The sequence below is a fragment of the Lynx rufus genome, unplaced genomic scaffold (genome assembly GCF_022079265.1).
Source record: "Lynx rufus isolate CCGP_SWC_20201006 ecotype Redwood Valley unplaced genomic scaffold, mLynRuf1.p SCAF_3, whole genome shotgun sequence".
In the NCBI taxonomy this organism is placed as follows: domain Eukaryota; kingdom Metazoa; phylum Chordata; class Mammalia; order Carnivora; family Felidae; genus Lynx; species Lynx rufus.
Window position 1 is genome coordinate 162,295,106 of NW_025814845.1, and position 7,007 is coordinate 162,302,112.

Consider the following 7,007-nt stretch of genomic DNA (forward strand, 5'->3'; position numbering starts at 1 on the left):
GGGTTCGATGTGTGAAAACATGTGTAAGGGCCTGGGGCAGTCACTGGCACTCAACACTCCAAATACGTGTCTTTTACCTCTTTTCCAGGCCAGAACTTTCCAGTGTCACATAAACTTCAGTACCCAGCATGACACACAGCCCTTCCGTGGCAGGCTCTCCACAGATCTTTGTTCCACCAATTCATCAAGGAAGAATCTTCCCTAACCTCGGGCCTCATTTGGCAACAGGGCCACTATTTCTATGTCTCCTAAAAAGCCAGAGCAATTTTGAGGAAATTAAGTATGTGACATCTGCCTGGAAAGTAGCTTTTGGCATATTTTCAAATCTGCCAAGGCCACTGGCTCGTTCATAATCACAGCGTGCCTCAGTTGGGATGCCAGCAACTGAAAGGAGATGCCCCTGTGGCAGCGTTTACTGCAAGGCTTCATCTCAGTCATCTGGGGATTAGAGACGATGGGGCAGCGGGAAGAGGATGGCAGGGAGAGGGAAGGAGGGAGGGGACAGCTTTACAAACATTTCTGCTTAAGAGGCATTTTCCCTGCTCTTAGGTCAGGGCGCCAAAGCACACACACTCAGACTGCGGCAGCAAGGGCCTTGCAGAGGCTGTGGCTGCCTCTCAGAGAGACACCAAGAGCTCTGTCAGCCGCAGAACAAAGAAACCCTCACACACACTTTTGGCCGAGATGCTGCCATCTTGACACCCTCTGACAAGGATTAGGGGTTCACTGAAAATCTCAAGCTGATTCTCTTACTTCCACAATGAGCATCTGGGCCAAAAGAACATTCAGATGGAGCACGAGGGACTGAGCTTAGAAGAAGTGAAAATTCCCAGAGAAACCCCCAAGGGCCCCAGCTTCGGCTCTGTAGGTCACCTGCCGCTCCGTGGGTGACTCACGTTGTTTGTCTGGGAAGCACTGCGGGCTGGTGTGTGGGAGCAGACACCTGTATCCTCCGGAATGACAGCTGCTCTAGTTCAAGTCAAAGGCAGAGTGTCAGAACCCGTGATTTATAGTCACTTAGGAATGGAAATTTTTATTTGCTATGGCTCCTGTGTCAAAACCAGTTTGATTTCCATAAATTTTGCTTTCCTTAAAAGAAAATCAAAGTAACTGAAACAAGCAGGTCTTTGGCAGAATCTCACAGGAAATGTTCAGTAAAATAAAAGATGAGAAGGGCATGTTGAGAGGAGACAGAGATTGCAGGATATAATCAAAGAGTTGCTGTAAACGTTACGGTTTAGTTACCTGAGGTCAGAAGGTAAAGCAAACCACTTGTAACAGCTGAGGAGTCGCCTGTCAGATGTCTTGCAGCTAAGCATGGGGGCAGCGCTGGAGGCATTAAGGCGGAAGCCAGGGAGATGGGGTCCTGGCCTCTTCACTGACTGTTTGGCCTTGGCTTGGTCACATCATCTCCCAGCTAACCTCCTCATCTTTCTGAGAGCCTCTTATAGGCCAGTGTTCTGGGAGTTTACAGGGGGGTCCCTGGCCACCATGTTGCTCAGCTCCAGGAGATTGTTTGGATGCTAGTCTGTGTGAATCACCCCCTTTGGAGTCTACCCCCAAGGAGGTGCTCAGAACTCTCCCGACTTCGTTCCAGGCACCCAGCTAGAAGCAGCTCCAAGAATCCACGAGCTTCCTTCTTCAAGGATATGCTCTGCCTTCATTTGTTTTTTACTTAAAAAAATTAGATGAGGTTGTGTATGACTTCATAAACCCAAATAATGCCTATCTGTCCCGCCCTGTTCCCAGGTACTTGTCTTAGTCCGTTCAGGCTGCTACAACAAAAATACCACAGACTGGGGGGCTTCTAAACAACAGAAATTCATCTCTCACAGTTCTGGAGTCTGAGAGTCCAAAGCCAGGGTGCCCACAACGTCAGGTTCAGGCCTGGGTCCTGGTTTATGAACAGCTGTCTCCTCATGTGGTAGAACGAGAGAGGAAGTTCTCTGGGATCTCCCTTATAAGGACACAATCCCACTCATGAAGACTTCATCCTCATGCCCTAAGCACTCCCCCAAAAGCCCCCACCTCCTAAACCTGTCACATCAGGCATTACGATTTCTATGTAAGAATTTGGAGAGGATGCAAGTATTCAGACCATGGCAATACTCTTCCTCCCCCATGCCAGGTTGTCACCGACATATCACATTGCACAAAACGTGGGGGGCAGGGGAGTGTGACAACAAATGCTACTATGAAACAGCAAGAAAACATGAAAAAGAAGCTGCCCCTGTGGCAATACCTATCAGCTGGAAAGCGTAACACCTCCCATCATCGGTCAGTGAAGGAGGCAACGAACTGAGAAGAGGACGTGTGGATGTTTGGGTGAACTGTGTCACTGCTGCTGTGACTCTGTGACTAGGATGTCCTTTTGTCCATGCCGCCATGTTCCCCAGCTGAGGTCTATTGACCACGTGTGTCAGATTTTGATGTCGGTTTTTTTTTTTTTTAACTGAATGATATTTCCATTTCTAGAGAGTCTACAACTGACTTCTTGAGGCCCTTTCAGACTTTTGGTTGCCTGCAGCCTCTTCCCATGACAAAGCGGGTTCTGCCATCTTTTGATCTAGACCAAACTGGGTCTGATTCTTTTCCCTCAAAAGTTCGGGGGCAGGGGTCAGTCCAACTGCATTAGGACACCCCAAATCTGCCTGGAGTCTCAATTCTGAAGAAGCACATTTTAAAAAATGTATGGCTATAGTGGCTATAGCTAACAATACCGTGCTGTGTATGTAGAAGTTGCTATGAAAGTAGAGCTTTAATGTTCCCACCATAGCAACAACAAGAAGAGAATTATGTAAGATAAAGGATAGGTTAACTAGCCTTATTGTGGTAAATATTTGCTACATATATGTGAATCAAATAATCACATTGTACTCCTTAAGGTTACATGATGTTATATGTCAATTATATCTTAGTAACACTAGTAAAAAAGAATGGCTACCCATGAGCTCTGCACACATGAACTCTGGAATCCCCTTCTGGAGGGGATAAGCTACTTGCCGTGAATTTCCCCAGGGTATTCTCCAGGAGGCCTGCCCAGTTCTGGTATCCCTCCCCGTTAGAGTCACTCTTCCAGGGTGTCTTCATCTGGTTACTCCATCTCCAGTTGTGAAGTATCTGAGTCACTGAATGTGATCTAGCCTTCTCTGTCCAGGCTCCTACTCTGTATATACCCTGGATGTGGTCCAAGCTGCCTCATAACTTTGGCCAAAGTAAGCTGTCTGTGTGGCTGGAGCCCTCTGGCTGGGCCCCATTTGACCAGTTTAATACTGGGTGGGTGTAAGGGGGTGAAGACACTGAAGTTCACAGAGGTCAAGTAATTTGCCTAGGTCACATGGCTAGTGAGTTGCAGATATAGGATTTGAACATCAGTTTTCTGGCTCCAAAGTTTATTTTTTCCACTATACCACACTACACAGCTTGCTAGCTGAAGTCCATTCCCAGACATAGCAAATTGCATGAAACACAGGTGTATATTCACTAAGAAATAAAATCACAGGGAACACTGCCTGTTGCCATATTTGGATTATATACAGCTGTAGGACTATGTCACCTTTTCCCTATATTATCCTTTATGGAAATGTGATATAGTGGTTAAGATGAAATAACTTGCAGGTTGTGTCAGCCAGGCTGTACCCTAATCTACATGTGGTACATTGACAACACTGGTTTCCTCACATAGACAATTTGCAAGGATTTGATGGTGCCCTTTCGACCTTCAACATAGGCTTTGACTTTGGTAGGGAAGCCCCCAGACACACCATCCAATCTGATAGGATTCATAACTGTGTTCACAACCTTGTGAAGAATTTGGATAAAGCTCTGGAGAGCAAGAGGAGGACAGAGTTCATCACCCTGACACACAAACCCCAAACCCAGTGCCCACTAGCACATTTAGCTTTGCATTTACTTTGATTCCTTGCACCCTCTTGTGGTCAAGAGTGAAGTGAGCACTCGGAAGGCCCAATGTAAATTCCAGGTACTCCATTCCAGAGGTATTTCTCAATTTTTGGTGGAAATTCCCCATGGAACAGCACTCGCCTTCTCATAAACCTAAGTACTTCCCCACCTTATGAAAGTGACCTTCCCTTTTCTAATTATAACAGAAAAACATGTTTTCAAATTTTAGAAATTTTGGAAAATACATAAAAGTGTGAAGAAGAAATTAAAAGTCACACATACTCTGACCCAGCAGAGACAGTCACTATCAAATTTCGGTGAATTCCCCCAAATTTTTTCTATGCAGGTACATATACACATATACATGTAGCATTTTTTTAATAATTTTTTAAATGTTTATTTTGGAGAGAGAGAGACAGAGTGCGAGTGGGGTAGGGGCAGACAGAGAGGGAAACACAGAATCTGAAGTAGGCTCCAGGCTCCGAGCCGTCAGCACAGAGCCCAATACAAGGCTGGAACTCACAAACCATGAGATCATGACCTGAGCTGAAGTCGGACGCTTAACTGACTGAGCCACCCAGGCGCCCCTCATTTATTTTGTAATATACAATATAATTAATCTATCACCAGCTCCAGAACTTGCCATTTCTAATGCTTACCCCTGCCCATGTGTGCCTCCTCTACCCAGTCCCTCTGTCTGCCTCCCCAACACTGATGTTTATGGTTATCATTCCGTTGTTTCCTCTTAAAGTAAAATTACAACATACACACACAACTTGGGATTACACTCTATTTACTTTTGTTTCCTCATTTTTTTCCCCCACTGAACATTTTCCTTAGATCATCAAATATTATCAGAACACATGGCTGTACCTTCACCCAGAATACAGGTGTATTATAGTTTATTTAACGAATCCTCTAAACGTTGGTCATTCAGATTGTTTTAAAATTTTTGCCACTCTAAATCATTCAAGCTGTTTAAGAGAATACATCTATGATTGTTTCCTAGAGATGAGCCCTTAGGCATGGAATTTCAGGGTATGGTGTACTGAAGCCTTTGACCGCTCTGCCCCTCTGCACTGGAAGCCATGGCCCTCTTGTCCTCCTGAGCCGTTCTGAGACATCACCTCCTCGGAGCAGCCTCCAGTCTCTTCTCCCAGCCCGCTTAGGTGCTCTCACTGCTGGGTCCCCCTGTGCTCTGCAGCCTCCTTGTAGACGGCCAAGGGACATGGGTTGTATCTCCTCCTCTTCAAAGATGCTCAGTAACTAGGGGATCCTCACCCCTCATCAGAATTTTGGAGTCCTTGAAAAGAAACAAGTGAGCCCTTTTGCTTCAAAACGAAACAGGGAATGGGGCGCCTGGGTGGCTCAGTCAGTTGATCATCCGGCTTCGGCTCAGGTCATGATCTCGCGGTCCAGGGGTTCGAGCCCCGCATTGGACTCTGTGAGGACAGCTCGGAGCCTGGAGCTTGGAGCCTGCTTCGGATTCTGCGTCTCCCTCGCTCTCTCTGCCCCTCCCCCAGTCGTGCTCTGTCTCACTCTGTCTTCAAAAATAAATAAATGTTTTAAAAAATTAAAAAGAAACAGGGAATTAAATAATACCACTGGCATTAGAATCTTATTATTACTTTTTTACGTTTAGCATAATTGAGCTACCAAATCTTCACAGTGGGGCCTCTGCTCTTCAGTTGTTTTTTCATTTGAGGGTAAAACTATACTAACTTTTGAGATTTTTCTCTCAAAAAGGTAATGTAGGGGCGTCTGGGTGGCTCAGTTGGTTAAGTGTCCAACTCTTGATTTTGGCTCAGGTCATTATCTCACAGTACATGAGAGTGAGCCCTGAGTCAGACTCTGTACTGGAGTCATGCATGGAGCCTGCTTGGGATTCTCTCTCTGCCCCTCTGCCACTCACACTCACTCTCTCTCTCTTTCAAAATAAAATAAATAAACTTAAAAAAAATGGTAGTGTAGGCAGTTCAGCAGGCTATTTTCACTAGAGCAGGTGACTTATACTGGAAAACTACTCACAAGGTAACATGGGCCTCTGGACCCATATAGCACTTAGGGCGGTCTCCTCATGTATCAGCTCTGAGCATGGTGCCTGCACATAGCAAGTATTCAGCAAATGTTTCACAAATGAAGGTGTCTCAGATCCCTTCCTGCTCTAAAATTCTGTTTCTAGAGATTTTATAGGAAAAGAATGCCATATTATTAGAATTTGGACCGGGAAAGTTCTAAGGGTTTAGATCCCAGTGCGAGTGGGGGACTGAGAAGTAGCTGTAGTTTCAAAGTGGTCAAGGTCAGGGTCTTGACATAGACCTTGAGCATTAGCATGGATGCCAACTTGACAGGGCCAGAGGGACATGAAGCAAAGCAAGGATTTCCTCGGTAGCAGCCGTTTTCCTTGACACTTTCTTTCAACACCTTCTTCCTACATCAGGTGTTAGGAAAGAGGAAGTCTCTCTGCATGACCTGGGACTGGTGTTGTGAGATCCTTTTAGAAGAAAGATCTTTGGATAACAGAAGCAGAAGGAAGGAATTTTGCCAAATTCCCATTCAAGTGCTCTTTGTAGCCTTTAATGGCCAGGTATATCTGACAAAAACCAGGTCTGTGCCAGAGTACAGGCTGAAGTGTGGCTTTAATATGTGTATGCGTGAGTGTGTGTGTGTGTGTGTGTGTGTGTGTGTGTATAATTATGTGTGTATGTGTATATATGCGTATTCTTTGCCTACATAACTTTCAGACTTACAGCATATTTTCATTTGTTATTAACGAATTAACATTTTCTGTATGCTAGGTAGATTGTTATGTGCTTTAGATACATTATTTTATTTACTATCCACTCAATCCTCTGAAGTAGATACTACTTATATCTGTTTCACAGAGGTAGAAACTGAAGCATAGAGAGGTTAAGTTGCTTGCCTAAGACCGAAGAGTTGGCAGATCTGGGATACAAACACCACCTTTTTGGACTCTAAAGGTCATTTTATTTGGCCTACTTAGATACACTGTTTACTTATATTTATCAACTCTGCCTCATTTGGCAGGTATTTGTCTAAGTCCTACATTATGAGTCCTTTGGGAGCATTTATCTACTGATCTC